At 46.0% G+C, this 20,549-nt stretch overlaps 1 long non-coding RNA gene across 1 annotated transcript in view; it reads right to left on the bottom strand.

Moving 5' to 3' along the window:
- The window catches only part of LOC140384811 (uncharacterized), a 271,953-nt gene that overhangs the window by 182,252 nt on the left and 69,152 nt on the right, over positions 1–20,549 (bottom strand). Inside the window, exon 3 of the long non-coding RNA XR_011933145.1 lies at positions 9,487–9,593. This is a non-coding gene — a long non-coding RNA (uncharacterized lncRNA). The remainder of the gene's footprint in view (positions 1–9,486; positions 9,594–20,549) is intronic.

The raw sequence follows: 20,549 nt of genomic DNA, 5'->3' as shown, positions 1-20,549 counted from the left end.
GCTCTCACTGTCCACCCTATCCAATGCTCTGATCATCTTATATGCCTCAATTAAGTCACCTCTTAACCTTCTTCTCTCGAACGAAAACAGCCTCAAGTCCCTCAGCCTTTCCTCATAAGATCTTCCCTCCATACCAGGCAACATTCTGGTAAATCTCCTCTGCACCCTTTCCAATGCTTCCACATCCTTCCTATAATGCGGTGACCAGAATTGCACGCAATACTACAAATGCGGCCGCAACAGAGTTTTGTACAGCTGCAACACGACCTCATGGCTCCGAAACTCAATCCCTCTACCAATAAAAGCTAACACACCGTACGCCTTCTTAACAACGCTCTCAACCTGAGTGGCAACTTTCAGGGATCGATGTACATGGACACCGAGATCTCTCTGCTCATCCACGCTGCCAAGAATCTTACCATTAGCCCAGTACTCTGTCTTCCTGTTATTCCTTCCAAAATGAATATGTTGTTGAGGTTAAATGAAGAAGGGTGGGACAAGAATAAACACCAGGATGGATCTGTTGGGTTGAATGGTCTCTTTCTGTGCTACACAGTGTAACTATGTAAAAGTATGAAGATTATCTCTTGACATTCACCTCAGTTACCAACAGTGTGGATCGATGTTTGATTATGATTGTCATAAATGCAATTGTGCTTTTATTACATGAAATTAATTACCGGTGTTTGGGGATCACATTTCACAATTCTATCACATTTTATTTTAGCCCACTGATTGAAGGCAACAAATGAAATAAAATATCATTTTTTTATTACACACGCTTTCAGGAATATGCAAGGCGTAAATCTTAGGGCATCATATTCCACAATCACAGCCATTTATCCGTGAAAAGCTATGCCATAATTTCTCCTTTAATAATCTGCTCTCAGGTTTCTGCCTATGCTGCTTAACCAGCCACAAAGCGATGTGCACGAATGATTGGGGATGGGCTCTCCAAATTCGACCCCCACCTCTTTGCCTTCATTCAGCAATTCCTCACGATGACATGATTACCATTTGGAATCCTATGAGTGGAAGATTGTAGGAACCCACCTAAACCCAGTCAGTGGCAAATTGTATTGATACTCGTAGGTATACACCACCGGCTACCGTTTTAGTACATATGTGAAATTTCAGTTTAAATTAATTATAGCTATGGAATTCGAAAGTTTTGCACCAATCACGTATCTATTTCAAAGGGTCTATCTGGACTACAGAGGTTCAAGAAGGTAGCTCACCACCACCTTCTCAAGGACAATTAGAAATGGGCAACAAATGGAGGGCACGGTAGCACAGTGGTTAGCACTGTTGCTTCACAGCGGCAAGGTCCCAGGTTCGATTCCTGCTTGGGTCACTGACTGTGCGGAGTTTGCACGTTCTCCCTGTGTTTGTGTGGGTTTCCTCCGGATGTCCGGTTTCCTCCCACAAGTCCCGAAAGACGCGCTTGTTAGGTGAAGTGGACATTCTGAATTCTCCCTCTGTGTACCCGAGCAGGTGCCAGAATGTGGCGACTAGGGGCTTTTCACAGTATCTTCATTGCAGTGTTAATACAAGCCTACTTGTGCCAATAATAAAGACTATTATTATTATTAAATGCTGGCCTAGCCAATGACACCTGCATCCAATAAATTAATTAAAAAATATACTTCTGCTTATCGTTAAAATAGAATCATTATCCTGTACCTACTACAAGGTAGTTTTGAATATTATGGAAAGCTCATATATTCTACCTTTACACAAGGGAGATTGTTTGTCCAGTCCAAGCCAATTTAAAACCAATCTAATTAAGAAATAGAAAGGTGTAAAATGGAAGAAGAATGCTATTTCATATTTAAAATAAATGACGTAGATTGCAGAGTATGAGTTCACATTTTTTAAAATAAAAAACAAATAAATTTAGAGTACTCAATTATTTTTTTCTTTCAATTAAGGGGCAATTTAGTGTGGCCAATCCACCTAATCTGCACATCTTTGGATTGTGGGGTGAAACCCATGCAGACACAGGGAGAATGTGCAAACTCCACACAGACAGTGATCCGGGCCGGGATTGAACCTGGGTCCTCTGTGCCATAGACAGCAGTGCTAACAACTATGCCACCGTGCCACCCCATAGGATTGTTCTCGCTGGAGTTCAGAAGAATGAGGGGGGGATCTCATAGAGACCTATAAAATTCTAACAGGACTAGACAGGGTAGATGCAGGGAAGATGTTCTCAATGGTGGGTGCGTCCAGAACTAGGGGTCACAGTCTGAGGATATGGGGTAAACGATTTTGGACAGAGGTGAGGAGACATTTCTTCACCCAAAGAGTGGTGAGCCTGTGGAATTTGTTACCACAGGAAGTAGTTGATGCTAAAACATTGAATATATTCAAGAGGTGACTAGATATCACACTTCGGGAAAATGGAATTAAAGGCTATGGGGAGAAAGGAGGATTAGGCTATTGAGTTGGATGATCAGCCATGATCGTGATAAATGTTGGAGCAGGCTCGAAGGAAAGGCCTCCTCCTGCTTCTATCTTCTATGTTTTTATAAGTTGACCTTTTAAGCCTCAAAAAAACTTCAAAAAATGGGGTTGAAGCACTTAGTGTAGAATGTGAACCGTCAATGTTGGTGTAGGTAGTCACTGTTTTGAAATGTAAAATAAAAAAAGCATAATGGCAATTCAAATTAAACCAATGTAATCATCGATTTTTCACTGCAGTCCAACGTCATTTTATTGAATGAATGAATGATACCTTAAACCACAATCAAACCTTAAACCACAATCAAAATGTTTCCAAAACCGTCAAAGTCTTTGGTGTCTGAGTAAAAGTCTTAATCAAATTCATTTTGAGTCACTTTGGCTGTAGCATCATTATAGCGGTCCCACTCTGGTACTCGTGCTGTCTGAATCATCCTCTTCTCCATCCATTGAATTGGATATTCTGCATTTTTCAAATAATCTGATGACAGTTTGTGCATTAATAGCATCCCATGATTTGGCGGCAGAATCGCACAAAACATCAAGCGCATATATTTCCACTTTTCTACAACAACCAACCACTAATTCCATTTGGCGCAAACGTGATCCTTGAACGGCTTGTTGAGGCGCACATCCAGCGGGGTGAACTATTGGGCGGGATTTACCAACCACCTCGCCGCGTGTTTTTTGGCGGCAGAGGCAACCCGCCAGTGGGGGCTACCGGTCCCACTGTTGTCAATGGAATTTCCCGTTGACTTCACCCCTCGTCGCCGGGAAACCCATGCTCCGGAGTGGAACCAGAATTTCCCGCTGGCGTGAACAGCCGGTAAATCCTGCACAGTGTTTTAAACCCTCTCGTATAACTGCAATTTGGATGTTATTTCTTTGCAGGCATCTCTTGATCTCTTTGGTTATATTGTATCTGAATGTGTCCAACATCTCTCAGTGCAGTCTTTCGCTTCAGTCCACCCTCATGTATGCAACCATCGTCATGGGCATGCTCAAAACCTTAGGGTTTAATTTTGTTCCATTGGCAATGCAGACTTGTAGCATCAAAAATCGTGTCTTATCAAGTCCTTTGGTTTTCGCCGGAACTGGTTTTGATCTTTTCGATTCCAAAGTTTGGTTGGTGGACATATTGAAACTAATGGGCATTTCACCCATTTTGCCAACGTGACTCATGTTTTTGCTGTTGTCTGATGATGAATCGCTGGAATCTGGTAATTTTGGCACCAAGGTCTTTTAGTATTCTCTGCAACACTGGCCTCCTGCTACAATGCTAGTCATTTTTGTTCCATAAAGTAGCTACACCAACAAGATGTTGCTCTGAGCTGGGCACAGTGTTTGACTTGGCCCACTTAAATGTGCATATATGTATTGCATTTCGGATGGCATTGTAGCTATTCTGATGATTTCCAAGGACCCATTCCGATACACGCTTCCCAAGACCAGGCCAGTGGCTGGTCCCTGTTCCGATGGTATATTTGGTCTTGGGGCATCTTCCTCAGGCTAGATTCCTCCTTCTTTCATTCTTGCACCGGTTTTTCATCAGCACTGAATTTCCTCGCCGCAGCAACAAGTTAGCAAATGTTACAATTTTAAACTTCAAACCAGCTTCATACTATTTGCCGGAGGACCAATTTCTGTTCGGCGTTCACCACACACGGTTTGCTATGCAGGGGTGTTTATTAAACTCCTGCTTCATCTCAGCAACACCGACCTGCTTAATCATAGCATTGATTTATAAGGTGAGTAAAACTTGCATTTCTGAGGTGAAATATTGAGGCCAACCACGAATGCGATCTAATATTTGTCAGAAGAAAAGGGAGGCCCCTTTATCCAAAGATAAAACAGTCCAAAGGTGTGCAGGTTCGGGTGATTACCCATGCTCAATTGCCCCGAAGTGTCCAAAGGTTAGGTGGGGTTACGAGGGGACGGGGGAGAAGGCTGTGAATTGGGCCTAGGTTGGGTGCACTTTTGGAGGGTTGGTGCAGACTCGATGGGCCGAAAGGCCTCCTTCTGCACTGTCGGGGGTCTATATGTTGAGCAGAGACCCAAGTATAATTTAACCGCAAAAAATGGGGTGATCTTATAAGCCAGTTGACTTCAATGCTGCAATCTACGGTAGATGGAAGGTTGTTTTCGCTTTCAAATGCCTCTGCGGTAGAATTTTGAGATTTCAGCATATCTTTTGTGATTCTATTTTTCAGCACAAGGAGACCAGTGTGACTGATCAGTGAGAGCTGCTGGAGGATCATTCTTCAGGAGGAATTCACCCAGGTGTGGCTAAAGATGCGAAGATCATTAATGAAATAATTGGAGCAAGAGAAATGATGAAAGATTTGAAAACACGGACTTCCGATATTGTCATTGCACTGAATAACTTTCTGAAAAAGTCAAGGCCCTGCGATTGTCTGTTGAGAGATACCTATGAACAAAAGGGTCAATATGTTGTGAAAGTACACCGTTTTGTTAAACTCCTGTGAGATCTGCTGCTGCTCTTGGGACTCTGCGAGGGAATATATATGAAGACCTCTTCTATTAAGGAGATCACAGGTTGGCCGAGATACACAACCTTGCAAAGATACTTGACTGCTGCCAGTTTTATTCCCCTACAGGCATCTTAACTATAAGCCCGAGGCAAAAATGGTCAGTGTTGGTGTGCCCTTTAAAAGCACAGGGAAAGCATTCTGGAAAAAGCAGGACCTTTTAGCTTATCTCAAAGGTCTGAAACAGACAGATTATTGAGCTAGTAGCTCTAGGTCACCTGGGTGTTTGTCTGGTCCAAGTAATAAATTAGTGTACAGGACACCATTTCTTTGGAGGGTTTCTGCAGTGATTCCCACCTTGTTCTGCTCTTTGCATCATTATGTGGGGGCCATGTTGTCAAAAATATAATCAATAAATATGCTACATGGTTTTCATAGTGTTTGTTACTTATTTACAAGAGCTGTACGCATTTGTAAATCAATTTCTGGCAAGGCAGAAATCTGGAGAGCAGTAAACTTTAGTGAATGGCACATCTGTAATTATTTGTTAAGCAATGCCTTCAAATGAATGTTAATATTTGATCGCCCAATAAAAATGCCCAGGAATGTAGTAAATTGGATGGATTTGCATGAATTCTGTTAACTTAATTATCTAACCATTTGTTCAAAATAATGCATTGCAGGTTAGGAACACGTTTGTAAATTGGCAAAACAAAGTGAGCGGCATTATAAAAACATTACACCAATAACAAAAATGTGTACAGAGCCTTGACCATAATAAAACACCTAAAAGGTACTTCACAGGAGGGTTATGGAACAAAGCATGGCACCGAGCCCAGAAAGGGGATATACAGGTGAATGAACTAAAGCTTGGTTCAAGAGGTAAGTTTTAAGGAGCAATTAAAAGTGAGGAAAGAGAGGTTGAGAGGCAAAGTGGTTTAGGAATAGAATTCCCGAGTTTGGCAGCTGCAGGCATGGCCACCAAAGACGGAGCGATTAAAGTTGGGGATCAAGCAAAAGCCAGAATTGGAGGGACGCAGAGATCGTGGAATGTTGTCGGGCTGCAGGGGATTACAGGAATAGGGAGAGGCAAGGCCAGGAGGGGTTTCAAAAGAAGGGATGAGAATTTCAAAACTGAGGGGGTGGATGCATTGCCCTCCTCCCACCCGCCCTCCCCCAACCGAAATGTCCGTCGGCACCATGGCAACCAGAAACCCGGGTGTCCTACAGTGATAATCACAATAGGACTACTCCCTCGTGGGGGTTGAAGTCCAACACTAGAGAGCTGCTGGCCAATCAACAGAATACAGGCAGCCCTACTAAATGAAACGGTTGCTGAACTTTGGTTAAGTCAAGAATTTTGCTTGGGCCTGAGTGGCAGATCCCAATGTGGTGGGGTGGTTGGGTTTTCGAGGCTGGGGCAGGTATGAATAGAAGGCGGTTATGATCTTATGGGTGGGGGTGGGAGGGTTAGCACAGCAGTGTGCTAACCTGCTTTCAGCAGTCAGCACAGTGAAAGATGCCAGGCGGCTCGCCTTGTCTCCGCCTTTCTCAGCTGCACACAAAATTGCGGCAAATGAGGAGTGAGGCCGTTAAGTGACTATTAATTGACCATTTAAGAGCCTCAGTAGGCCCAAGGGGGAGCAAGTTGCCTGCTGCATTGCCTGTCCACTGTAATATGGGAGATAGATCAGGGGTTGGCATGAAGGAAGTGGGTAGGTTGCTTGTTTTATTTTATGGATCCCCCACCGCCTTTATATATGCCAGCTGGAGACCATAAATTTCGTAGTATCCCTACAGTGCAGAAGGAGGCCATTTGGCCCATCAAGACTGCTCAAACCCTCTGAAAGAGCACCCTATCTAGGCACGCACCCCCGTCCTAGCCCCATAACCGCACATAACCTTCACAGCTTTGGACGCTAAGGAGATTTTATTTAGCATAGCCATTCCACCTAACCTGCACATCTTTGGACCGTGGGTGAAAACCGGAGCACCCAGATGAAATCCGCGCAGACATGGGGAGAATGTGTAAACTCCACACAGATAGTCACCCGGGCTGGAATTGAACCTGGGTCCTTGGAGCTGTGGGGCAGCAGTGCTAACCACTGTGTCATCATGCCACCTCAAGGCTGGGTTATGGGGATAGGGTGGAAGTGTGGGCTTAAGTAGGGTGCTCTTTCCAAGGACCGGTGCAGACTCGATGGGCTGAATGGTCTCCTTCTGCACTGTAAATTCTATGAATTCTATAAATGCTATGAAGGCATTGCTTAACCAGAGTCCAAAGTCGGTAATTGAGCATGGCGGATCATAGAATCATAGAATTTACAGTGCAGAAGGAGGCCATTCGGCCCATCGAGTCTGCACCGGCCCTTGAAACGAGCACCCTATCTAAGCCCATACCCCCACCCTCACTCTGTAACCCCACCTAACCTTTTTTGGACACTAAGGACAATTTAGCATGACCAATCCACCTAATCTGCACACCTTTGGACTGTGGGAAGAAACCGGAGCACCCAGAGAAAACCCACGCAAAAACGGGGAGAACGTGCAGACTCCGCACAGACAGTGACCCAAGCCGGGAATCGAACCTGGGACCCCGGAGCTGTGAAGCAACTGTACTAACCACTATGCTACCGTGCTGCCACCTATGTGATGTGAGAGGTTGGCTAGAAGTGCATTGAAACAGTAAAATGTGGAGGTAATAAAGGCATAGATGCGATGCTAGATAAAAGAAGGTGGGGAATAATGATTACATCATTCACAGGCAATAAATTAAGTCAGTGAAAAATAATTTCAGTATCTCAAAAAAGAGGTACATCCATAATCCAACACAAGTAACAAAATCAGAGTGAGCTTCAGTATCCACCATCTATGAGAAGCACTGCAGCACTTTGCTAGAGCTTATTCGACAGCACCTTCCAAACCCACAACCTCTACCATTGTACCATTGGAAAAGATAGAACAGTAGGTGCATAGGAACACCATCACCCCCAAGTTCCCCTCCAACTCACCCTACCATTCTGCCTTGGAAATATACCACTGTATTGCTGTTCCTTTGCTGTCACTGGGTTACAATCATGGAATTCCCTACCAGCAGAACACCAGGAGTACCTTCACCACCTGAGCTACAGAAGTTTCAAGAAGATGGCTCTTGTGACAATTCTGTAATTCTGTGATATACATAGAGCCTTTAACAACCCCAAGGCACTTCACAGAAGCATAATTGGTACAAAATCAATAACAAGCCAAAGAAGGGGCCGTTAAGAAGTGTGACTAAAGACTTGATCGAAGAGACAACTTTGAACGAGTGTCTGGATAGAGGTGAGGGAGGTGGGGAAGCGGAGAGGTGTGGAGGTGGAACTCTAAAGTTGATTTCGAAGGCCAAAAGAGGGGCTGCCATCCGTGGAATGAATTAATTTCAAAATGTGCTAAAGAAGGAACGCCGAGTTTTTGGAGGGTTACAAAGATGGGGAAGGGTGAGGTCATGAAGGAAAATTAAACATGAGAATGAGGATTTTAATTTTTAGGCATTGATGGACCGGGGGGTCAATGTAGGACAGCAAGCACAGGGGGACTTAATGAAGGACGGAAGGTTGGTCAGGGCAGCATTGGAATAAACAAGTCTGAAAGTGACGAAGGTGAGGGTGTTGGCATAAGATGGGCTAAGGCAGCGTTGGGAATTGCTGATTTTCTACCTTTGGAAGTAGACAGACTTTATGATGGCAAGGGCAGGGGTTTGGAAATTTTGTTTGGGGTCAAATGGGTACGGTGCAGTTAACACAGTGGGAAGAAATGCTTGTGGAGCATAGAAACTTATACACTGCTTTAAATTCTATTCACATAGAGCTTTTAAAATGATAATGATTCAACTGCATTAGGTTACAAATGAAGACAGGAGGCCATATTTTCCTCATGTTCTTAATGGGGTAGGGAGTTCATGATAGAAAGTTATTTGCTGAACTTTCACTGAATGTATTTGCCCTCACATGATTCAGCGTACTATGTTACTTGCATGTGACAATGTTCTGACAAAGATTGCACAGGTTATTTCTGTCTATCCACCACGCCACCTCACAAAGGTAAATGATTTGCAAACACTTCCATGATTTCATTGTTCTGCTGAATATTGAACAGAACACAATGGGAAACATAAGAAAACATGCACCACTTCTGATCAGACCACTATTTAAATCTCTGATCGAATATGCAGACATCACTGAAGCTCTGGTGGTGATTTTCCGACCCCATTATGGTGGGCCCTATCGCGGGAGATTTGGCAGCCCAGCCAATAGTCCGTCGACTTTCAGCGGGACGGGACAATCCTGCCAGTGGCACCCATTCACCCAAATAAACAGATTATTTTACTGAAACAGTTTTGAACAATATTCCCGAAAGCATAGCAATATGATGAATTGAACTGAACTTTGTACAGCTAACAATAATGGTCCAACTAAATAATGGTATTTACAGCTTTTGAATCTATCCAGTGGACATGCAGTGTTGAGTGCTGGCATTGTAACATTACATTACATACCTTCAATCCAAAGCACGGAAGTAACAATCTGAAGTATGCACAGTGTGCAAAAGAACTGGGATGTAACAGCAGTCCTCTTTTAACTGCAAGGCGATTAGCAGTTGCACCTGTGAAAAGCAATGTTTTCCTTATTAATGAAGAGGTCTTTCTCCTTCTGCTTCACATGAGGATATTTGAGCAGTGCCATCTTGATTTTTATATCTAATCTCAGGCAGGTACTATCATTGATTATAAAATATTTCCCCACAGGTTAGTATCTGGTTTTCTTCCCATTCGTCCAGGTTCCCTACATTTTACACCACTCACTACTCTAAATGGGGCTGATTTTTGCCTGATGTCTGCCAACATTGGTCATAACTCAGACATGTGACAGCTTCCCTGTGTGACTCACTCTGTAGCACTTAGCCCAGCAGATTAGGATTTTGGGGGTATAACGGAAAAGGGTGATGGTTGGGGAGGGGTGGCCGGGGGAGTGGGGGGTGGGGGGGGGGCATGAGTTAGCACTAAGTTGGCACAGGGACAGGGTTTGTACAGGGTAAGGGTTGTGGGTCAAAGGGCTGTTTCGAGTTTCTTTCTCATATTTTCAGCAAAATGCCAACGCCCTGAGGCCAGTCTTTTGCCCAGGCTACCTCCACATCCCAGCAGCCTCTCAACTCTTTCCAGGCTGCATGCCACAACCCCCATTTTCACCTGTTCTCCAGGACAGAAAATCTACACTTCCTTAGCACGTTTTCCCGGGTCCACTTTGTGGAGCTGGGAGTTGTCCCGACTCTCCGTTTCAGGCCATAATCCTTTTAAAATCTTGCGATTTTAAATGAATGTCACTGACAAGCTCAACATTTATTGCCTACTCCTGCTTTCCCAGAGAAGGTGATGGTAGACCATCTTCTTGAGCCACTTCATTTAATTTTATACAACAGAGTGGCTTGCAAGACCACCTGAAGATTTTTTCCCTGAACAACAGTGAGCCATTTGGGATTTTAGGGGAAGCAAATATTTTTTCAGTAACTTTTACCATTCTTAGCTTGTTATTTCCAGAATATTTGGACTGATACCCAATTATCAAACTGGCATGGGGGGGTTTAAAACCCGCATTTTCTGGATTATTCATCCATGCCCTTGAATCACTTGCTTAATACCAAAACTACAGTGCCAAGTAACGCATGAAGAAATTGGCATATAAAATATTTACAGACTGCATCAATAATAAAACAAATCATATCATATTCTATGTCAGGGGAGGTGGTGGTGTAGTGGTATTGTCACTGGTCTAGTAATCCAGAGACCCAACGAATACTCCAGGGACCCAGGTTCAAATCCAACCATGGCAGATGGTAAAATTTCAATTCCATAAAAATCTCAAATTAAGAGTCGAATGAAATGAAAATGAAAATCGCTTATTGTCACAAATAGGCTTCAAATGAAGTTACTGTGAAAAGCCCCGAGTCACCACATTCCGACGCCTGTTCGAGGAGGCTGGTATGGGAATTGAACCCACGCTGCTGGCCTTGGTCTGCTTTACAAGCCAGCTATTTAGCCAACTGTGCTAAACCAGCCCCTGGTTAATAATGAAAAACCATTGTCATTAAAAGCCCATCTGGTACAATGATGCCCTTTAGGGAAGCAAATCTGCCATCTTACCTCGCCTGGCCTATGTGCGATTCCAGAACCACCCAGCAATGTTGCTGACTCTTAAATGCCCCCTGATGTGGCCTAGCAAGGGCAATTAGGGATTGGCAATAAATGCTGGCCCAGCTCGTGATGCTCACGTCCAACGAAATTCAGAAAATGAACTTGTCCCTTGACAGAGGCAGCTTATCTGGCTGAGGCCCCAGTTTGGTGAAATCGTGCAGAGTAGCCACTTAAAATGGCCAACTCCCGATTCAAAATGGCGAACAGCAAAGGCTGATGGGAAAGTCAGCCAACAAGACAAAAATGAGCAGCTGCAGGTTGGCTGTGTATTTACCTCTGGAAAGGCCAGACAAGATCAATACCAGCAACCACCAGCATAACAAAACACCAGCCATCTGCATACTAATGAGCAATCCCCGGGAACAATAAGCAACATTTAGACACACAAAGCAAAACCAGACTCTTCGGCGCCAGCAGGAGCCTACACAAAAGGAGGTGAACGAGCACCTCAAGACCGCCCATCGATCAGAGAACCGCTCCAGCATTGGAGAAAATCGAACCAAGCGCTTGGGACAAAGTCCAATCACTTGGGACCAGGTACAGGGTCCGCCCCGAAAGGCGGGAAACCCCTGGGAACTATAAGAATTGAGCCCCAAGTTCAAATTGCTCTCTTCTCCACCGCTTCTCCAGCTCTTCACTCTTCAGCAGCTGATCGAAACTGTAAGTCTTACTTCAACGGTAGAGCAGTTGATGTGGTGTATATGGATTTCAGCAAAGCGTTTGATAAGGTTCCCCACGGTAGGCTATTGCAGAAAATACGGAGGCTGGGGATTGAGGGTGATTTAGAGATGTGGATCAGAAATTGGCTAGCTGAAAGAAGACAGAGGGTGGTGGTTGATGGGAAATGTTCAGAATGGAGTTCAGTCACAAGTGGAGTACCACAAGGATCTGTTCTGGGGCCGTTGCTGTTTGTCATTTTTATCAATGACCTAGAGGAAGGCGCAGAAGGGTGGGTGAGTAAATTTGCAGACGATACTAAAGTCGGTGGTGTTGTCGATAGTCTGGAAGGAAGTAGCAGGTTACAGAGGGATATAGATAAGCTGCAGAGCTGGGCTGAGAGGTGGCAAATGGAGTTTAATGTAGAGAAGTGTGAGGTGATTCACTTTGGAAGGAATAACAGGAATGCGCAATATTTGACTAATGGTAAAGTTCTTGGAAGTCTGGATGAGCAGAGGGATCTAAATGTCCATGTACATAGATCCCTGAAAGTTGCCACCCAGGTTGATAGGGTGGTGAAGAAGGCCTATGGAGTGTTGGCCTTTATTGGCAGAGGGATTGAGTTCCAGAGTCAGGAGGTCATGTTGCAGCTGTACAGAACTCTGGTACGGCCGCATTTGGAGTATTGCGTACAGTTCTGGTCACCGCATTATAGGAAGGACGTGGAGGCTTTGGAGCGGGTGCAGAGGAGATTTACCAGGATGTTGCCTGGTATGGAGGGAAAATCTTATGAGGAAAGGCTGATGGACTTGAGGTTGTTTTCGTTGGAGAGAAGAAGGTTAAGAGGAGACTTAATAGAGGCATACAAAATGATCAGGGGGTTGGATAGGGTGGGCAGTGAGAGCCTTCTCCCGCGGATGGAAATGGCTGGCACGAGGGGACATAACTTTAAACTGAGGGGTAATAGATATAGGACAGAGGTCAGAGGTAGGTTCTTTACGCAAAGAGTAGTGAGGCCGTGGAATGCCCTACCTGCTACAGTAGTGAACTCGCCAACATTGAGGGCATTTAAAAGTTTATTGGATAAACATATGGATGATAATGGCATAGTGTAGGTTAGATGGCTTTTGTTTCGGTGCAACATCGTGGGCCGAAGGGCCTGTACTGCGCTGTATTGTTCTATGTTCTATGTTCTATGTAACGCTCGCTACGAGATAGGCGCTCCTAGCTATCAATATGTACCAACTTCGAATCCCGCAGACTCAGAACCCGAACGAAAGGCCATTTGTTCCCCTGACCTGGTGGGCCAGTTCCAAGTTAAGTACAGGCCTGTTAGTTGTAGAAGTAGCTTAAACGTAGAATTTGTGCATGAGTAGTGATTACTGTGTATAATAAATGTGCTTTGATTTAAATCTTACTAATCGGAGTATTGGATTATTGATCATTACTCGGACTTGAACCACGTGGCGGTATCATAAAGATACCTGGCGACTCAAGAGCAAAGGTGATAAAACAGAGCAATTAAACCAAGGCGAAAATTAGCAACAGGAGCCAGCTCTGATTGTGCTGGGCATTGGCACATGGACTGGTTTGCCTGGTTTCAGGTTATACTGCCCCTGACCAGCTCTCATTTCTAAGAAAATACGTATTATAACATTATTATGGATAATCATTGTGATAACTCTTACAAATCTGCAGGAATCAACTAATTAACTGAAAGAACACATTTGCTCAAATAAACCCATGCCTTTCCACAAAATATGTTTATACACACGCTTATTATGGGACTGAGTACAGTACCGCCAATGCGGTGATGTAAGAAGGCAGCTAACCTCAAGCTAAGGCCAATCTAGAGATAGGTAACAACTTGCAAGGATGAATATTGTGCCCTCGCTATATTTTACCTTCCACTATAGCTATGTACATAGTTCAGTGCTAACAGGAAAGACTTATTTGTAACTTCAACAAGACTACCACATGATTTCAAAGCTGTACACATCACGGGCAATGACAACAGAACAGGTCATGATGGCAGTGAATGATTAAAGCCCACATCCTCTCTAAAAGGCTGAAGAACTCTCAAGAGAAGGACACCAGGAATGATTCTGCGCTGGAACAATTCGACTCAAGAAGCAAGACACTGAGAAATCCCATCTGAGAAATAATAATCATAATCTTACTGTCACAAGTAGGCTTACATTAACACTGCAAGGACGTTATTGCGAAAAGCCCCTAGTCGTCACACTCCGGCGCCTGTTCGGATTCACAGAGGGAGCATTCAGATTGTCCAATTCACCGAACGGCACGTCTTTCGGGGACCTGTGGAAGTAAACCGAAGCACCCGGAGAAAACCCACGCAGGCACGGGGAGAACCTGCAGACTCCGCACAGACAGTACCCAAACCGGGAAACGAGCCTGGGACCCTGGCGCTGTGAAGCAACAGTGCTAACCACTGTGGTGAACTCCAGAGGCATGAGAGCCTAGCAACAGAAAAAAGTCAGGAGTTAAATTCAGCTTAGAGCCCACAGCCTGCAGGGTGAGAAACGATGGGCGGGATTCTCCCATCGGGCGGCTAAATGCCGACGCCGGAGTAGAAACGGGATTGTTTTACTCCGGTGTCGGCACCCATTCCGGGACCCCATTCTGGGGCACGCAGGGGGGCTAGGATTGCACTGGAGCGGCCCACGCCGTGTTTAGCCAGGTGTTTCCCGGCACTCTGTTTCATTTGTGGGCCTTGGTGAGGAATGCCCTGCCTTAGCTCAGCTCACCAGTGCAGGAAGAGATTGGAGCGCAACCCCATCAAGCCACACAAGTGCTGGAACTGTTCATGCCAGGGTAAGCCATCTCCCAACCACCCAGCTGAACAACGATGCCAGCACTGGGGCGAGAAACACGCTCACAGGAAGGACCAATGTCCTGCGAGTGCTGCTGAAGGCTTGCACTGCCACAGTCAGGGATATAAGCTGTGCCAGTTATTGCAAACCCAGACCAGACCCCAACAGTGGCTAAAATACTGGACCGAAACCCCAATATTTCAGTTTATTTTAATATTGTGTGGAAAAAATGATTCGCTGCAGGACTGATTGCATGAAGAAATTATTATAAATACAATATTAAACTACTAACTTCACACCTGAAAAAGAACATCTTACCCCTTAACACAATGATACAATTTCTCATTAAAAAACAAGAAAAGAAACGTACAGCTATTAATCCAGCGGAAAATTAGCAGGGCATAGAGTTATACTTGCAGTACAGACTAGATTCTGGCACTTGTTAGAACCTCTCCAGACTCTACTGAATATCTTCAAATAGCTGCTTCAACTAGGTTTTTTCAGCCTCTTTCTTATCTTCAGACAAAATATCTCTGCCTCAGAAATACTACCATTCCTCGTTCTTAAACAATCTTACAGGAAAAGAAAACTGCCTTTATCTGTGGTCTAAAAAACACAAGGTTTGCCAGGTCAAACTTCACTTTCCAAAGACTTTTCTCCAAAACCCTCAGTGGGATTCTCCGATCCCCCACCGGACCAGAGAATCCCCGGGGGAGTGGGAGGGGGCACAAATCCCACCCCACCGCCCCGACGCCGGCTGCCGTATTCTCCAGCGCCGTTTTTTGGGTAAGGCGGGGTTCACGCCACGCTGGTCGGGGCCATTGGCAGCAGCCACCCAGGCAATTCCCGAGGCCCCCGATGGACCGAGCGGCCGTCCGTTTTAGGCCAGTCCCGCCGGCGTGGGTTAGACATGGTCCCACATGGTGGGATCTGCAGGTACGTTGGTGGGGGCGGTCCTCGGGGGGGCGGGGGGGCGGGGAGGATCCGACCCCAGTGGGGACCCCCACGGTGGCCTGGCCCACGATCAGGGCCCCACCGATCTGAGGGTGGGCCTGTGCCTTGGGACATTCCTTTCTTCCCCGCCGGCCCTGTTGGGCTCTGCCATGGCCGGTGCAGAAAAGAGAACTCCCGCGCATGCGCCAAATCACGCCGGCGGTTCCACGCGTGCGTGAGATCACGCCGGCCCTTTGGCACATGCATGAACTCACGTAGACCCTTCGTCGCGGCTGGCGCGGCACCAACCCCTCCGACGTCCACCTAGCCCCCGGAAGTGCATAGAATTCCGCACTTTCAGGGTCTATTGACGCTTGAGTGGTTCGTGCCAGTTTTCCCACTGGCGTGGGGACTTAGTCCCCGGAAAGGAGAATCCCGCCACCTGTCTCTCTCCACAGATTTCTTCAAAACCGCCTCCTTCCACAGCTTCTGAAAATGTTTCTCTGAATTCCTTGGCTCCACCCAGCAATGACCTATCTCCCCAAGCTAAAAAAAAAAAATTCTCTCTGCAAACTGCAAAGCCCTTCAACTCCCCAGTGACTTCCCTCGGCAAACCACTGGGCATTAGCCCAGACTGAAAAACACATTCCTTCGTCAATTTCACTTGCTGGCTGCTAAAACCACCCATACGCTGCAAACAGGATTCCTTTTAAACAAACACATTCTAACCCCAGGCTTTTAATCCCTAAATTGCCCACCACATTTATAACCCAATTTTCAGTCATGATCTCGGCACCACATGGACAAGCCGAGAGCCATCCACAAAGTCAAGGCCCCCAACCCAGAAGGCACACAACCTTTCTGCCTGGGCAACATCAGAAGATGCAGCTCTTCCTTCTGAAATGCAGACATCTTGGTTAATGGCCAACGGACGAATCTCATAGAATCATAGAAATTACAGTGCAGAAGGAGGCCATTCGGCCCATCGAGTCTGCACCGGTTCTTGGAAAGAGCATCCTACCAAGGCCCACACCTCCACCTTATCCCCATAACGCAGTAGCCCCACCCAACACTAAGGGCAATTTTGGACACTAAGGGCAATTTAGCATGGCCAATCCACCTACCCTGCATATCTTTGGACTGTGGGAGGAAACCGGAGCACCCGGAGAAAACCCACGCACACACGGGGAGAATGTGCAGACTCCGCACAGACAGTAACCCAAGCCGAGAATCGAACCGGGGACCCTGGAGCTGTGAAGCAATTGTGCTATCCACAATGCTACCGTGCTGCCCCATTTTCTGCAGGATCTCAAATTAGATATGGGCATCAGGGTAATTTTTCTGTCAGACAAGATAGCATCGCTTAAGGACCTACAGCTCCAACAGATGGGCATCTTGCTCCATGCAGTGGGACAACTCCACCTGATGTTCAAGGGAACTCTGCAAGCTATGGTGTTAAGAGGTGTTAAGAATTGGGAAAAAATTATGATTAAAAACACTAAGTGAACCAGGGAGTTGATTAGATGCAGACGTCTGGGGAAATGATGAGATGCACATTTGTCTATCAGTGGGAAACAAGTATTTTATGTATGTGATTATGGAAAACAATGGGGTTATATAGGTGGGAACTTCAAAGTGGAGAGATAAGGAAATGGACTGCATTGTAGCACACTGTTTAGCACTGTTGCTTCACAGCGCCAGGGCCCCAGGTTCGATTCCCGGCTTGGTCACGGTCTGTGCGGAGTCTGCACGTTTTCCCTGTGTCTGCCTGGGTTTCCTCCGGGTGCTCTGGTTTCCTCCCACAAGTCCTGAAAGGTGTGCTGTTAGGTAATTTTGACATTCTGAATTCTGCTTCCATGTACTCGAAAAGGGGCCGGAATGTGGTTTTCACAGTAACTTCATTGCAGTGTTAAGGACCAAGCCTGGGTTTGGATTTTCTGCAGGATCAGATGTTTGTTCACATCTAAGAGATGGTGTTGTACAGAACCACTATGACCCCTCCTTACCCATCACCATCACATGCACTGCCATCTGTACAGGCCTCAGAGCAATCCTCCTTCAGGAGCAACCAGAATACAAGTGACAACCAGTCTCCTTTGCTTCCAGAGGGTTCTCTGATACAGGAATCAAGTATGCCATCTTTGAAAAAGGAGTTTTGCTGGTTACATAGGCCTGTGAAACGTTCCCGGAAACGTTCCCGGATATCATCAGCCTCAAAATCACCAGACCACACGGATCATTCTGCTAAATATGAAGGAGCTCATGAAAACTCCAACAGTTCTGCCAATGCCTCATGAATGAGATCGGCTACATCCAGGGAAAGAATCAGTTGACAGCCGATGTCCTTTCAAGGGCTGTCACAGGACGTCTGGCTGACTACAACATCACCTTTGTCAATGAAATGGATCCCTTCTCCCAGGCCACAACTCAATTCCTTCTGGCATCCACAAACCTGGCTTCAACAGCTCCGCCAAGAACTCACCACAGAAAGGAGAGTGCCCATTTCCACTGCTAATGCTCACAAGGATGGCCTCATCAGTGACTGAATGGGGCTTCAACAATAGCATGGTTTGAGCAACAGAGCCACTTCACAGTCACAGAAACCGCATGCTATTCGTCCGAAGACAGAAGTCTGCCCAGTAGGGTGTGCCCAGGTCACTGGGAGAACGTAGCTGTCTCCTTGCGGAGGAAGTTCTTTAGTTGCATGTTACCTTTTGGGAGCTGGAGCTTGTCCATTGGTTCCCCCGGGATTGCTACTCTGCCGTCTACATACAGGTCCCGTGCTGTCAGTACCCCTTTGTCCTGTCTGCACCTTTTAAAGGAGGCGTCTATTGTTGCGAGGGTGAATTTATGGTTCCTGCAGATGGGGGGTCATAGTAGACATTGCACCCAGATGAAAATGATGCCTGAGTTGGTTCCACTTCCTCAGAGTGCCACTACCACTGAGCTTCTGGAGTACTTGGCTGGTGGAAATTGGAGTCGGGCTGTGGCCAGTGTTCAGAGGGATGTTCCTGTGCAGAAGGTCTGCTCTGTTCTCACCAATTCTGTCTCTGGCTCCTAGATCCGCTCCCGTACCCTTTCTGCTCCCTGAAAGGGGAAGCCTCACCCCGTTACAAGAGAAATTTGTATTCCATGGATGTCACGGGGAACTGGATGGTCCAAACCCGGTTTTCTCCCGTGGGGGTTGTAACACTGTTCACCCCCCCGCACCACCACCACCCCTCCAGCAAGTCCGGAGTGGCATCTATGTTGGCAGACTGGCACCAGGGACCCCTCATTCCCGTTCCCTGGGGACGGCGCAAGAGCGTCGTCTGTGCGGTGTCCAATGGCGTATACCAGACAGGAGACCAGCATTTACACACGGAGCCTCGAGGTGGGACCGACGCAGCTGGCACAGGATCCGGAATTGGACCGGCAGTCTCGGCCGGCGGCTGAATGTCCATGTCGGATTCGGGGTTGGTAGGGCCCGGGTAGAGGAACAGGTCACCCGCATAGAGCGAGTCCCTCTGCTCTTTGTCTCCCCTCTGGATGCCTTTCTACCCCTTTGCTGCTCCAAGGCGATAGCCAGTGGCTTGATTTCCAGGGTGAATAGCAGCGGGGAGACTGGGCATTCCTGCCTCGTGCGTCTGCGCAGCTGGAAATATTCAGAGCTGGTGGTGTTTGTCCATGAGCTCATCGTGTGAGAGCTGTACAGTAGTCTCATCCAAGAGGTGAAACTTGACCCAAACCCAAACCATTCCAGAACCTCCATGAGGTATTTCCATTCGACGACTTTCTCTGTGTCTAGGGAGATGATCACTTCTGGTGTCCCATCCCCGGGTTGGGTTATAATCACATTCAGCAGGAGTCTGATGTTCACTGTTGCGCCTTCACTTTCAGGAGACTGGGGTCCCTGTGTGGTATAAGGGGTGGAATTTTCCGACCCCACGCTGGGTGATGCTTGTCTCCGCAGCCGCCACCCCCCCCCCCCCCTGTTCTCCAACCAGCAGGTGAGATCCCTGTCATTCCACATTAAATTCTGTCCACTGTTTCTTAAGTGATGAGAAGAAATGCTGAATAATAATAGTTAGCTCCACTGATGAGAACGAAATGGAGAAAGTAACAGTAAGAAAGCACTGAATTATGATGCAGTTCACCTACCCACCTAAGCTTCCTACCGTGTGACATAGGTTATCTGGACTATTCAACCATTAGCAACTGTAGAGTTGATCCATTAGATGTTTCACAGATAATCAAGAACCTACATTATAAAGATTGCTGATGCATTTAGTTGATATACTGCATCATAATTTTACCTTTTTGATCGCTTGTTTAATAATTCACACAGCAGAAACTTATCCTTTCAATCTTTCTAAAAAGATGCACGCATTATCTTTCCAGATATTTTATGGACAAAAAGTAAGAACTCAAATTGGGAACAAGACAACCCCACCCTCCCCATCCATTGCCATAATCGTTCTGGTTTTACGTTTCAAAATTATTAAATTGCTATTATGCTATTAAAGACATTCACTTACTGAAGCAGCAGGAGAATGATCAGCCTAAGTATTGTATTGCAGGTTGCTGGCTGATGGTGTCTTTGAAATTTACAAGCAGATCCATTTGAAGAGGGTTATTGCAGCTTTGATCTAATATTCTTGATGATGCAAAGCATCTTTATATGGAGCATATATCCTGGGGTGATCAAGAAAAATGGGATCAAGAGGGCAATGGGAGGCATTCACGAGTTCCTGCACATAACACACCTGCCTAGTATGAGGACAGATTAACTCCAAAAATCAGAGCAGATTTAATTCTGCACCCTAGTACATCCAATAATAATTGCACCAGTAACCAGCCAACTAGACACAAACATATACACGATGACTGGATTTTACTCCTCGTAGCATGCAGCAAATTGTTTGCAAAAGTCTCAGACCTCTGAACATGGGATGCATTCATCTGTTG

Source organism: Scyliorhinus torazame, chromosome 10, assembly GCF_047496885.1.
Source record: "Scyliorhinus torazame isolate Kashiwa2021f chromosome 10, sScyTor2.1, whole genome shotgun sequence".
In the NCBI taxonomy this organism is placed as follows: Eukaryota; Metazoa; Chordata; class Chondrichthyes; order Carcharhiniformes; family Scyliorhinidae; genus Scyliorhinus; species Scyliorhinus torazame.
Note: the sequence above shows the minus strand (reverse complement) of the source record. Positions and strands in the feature narration are given on the sequence as shown.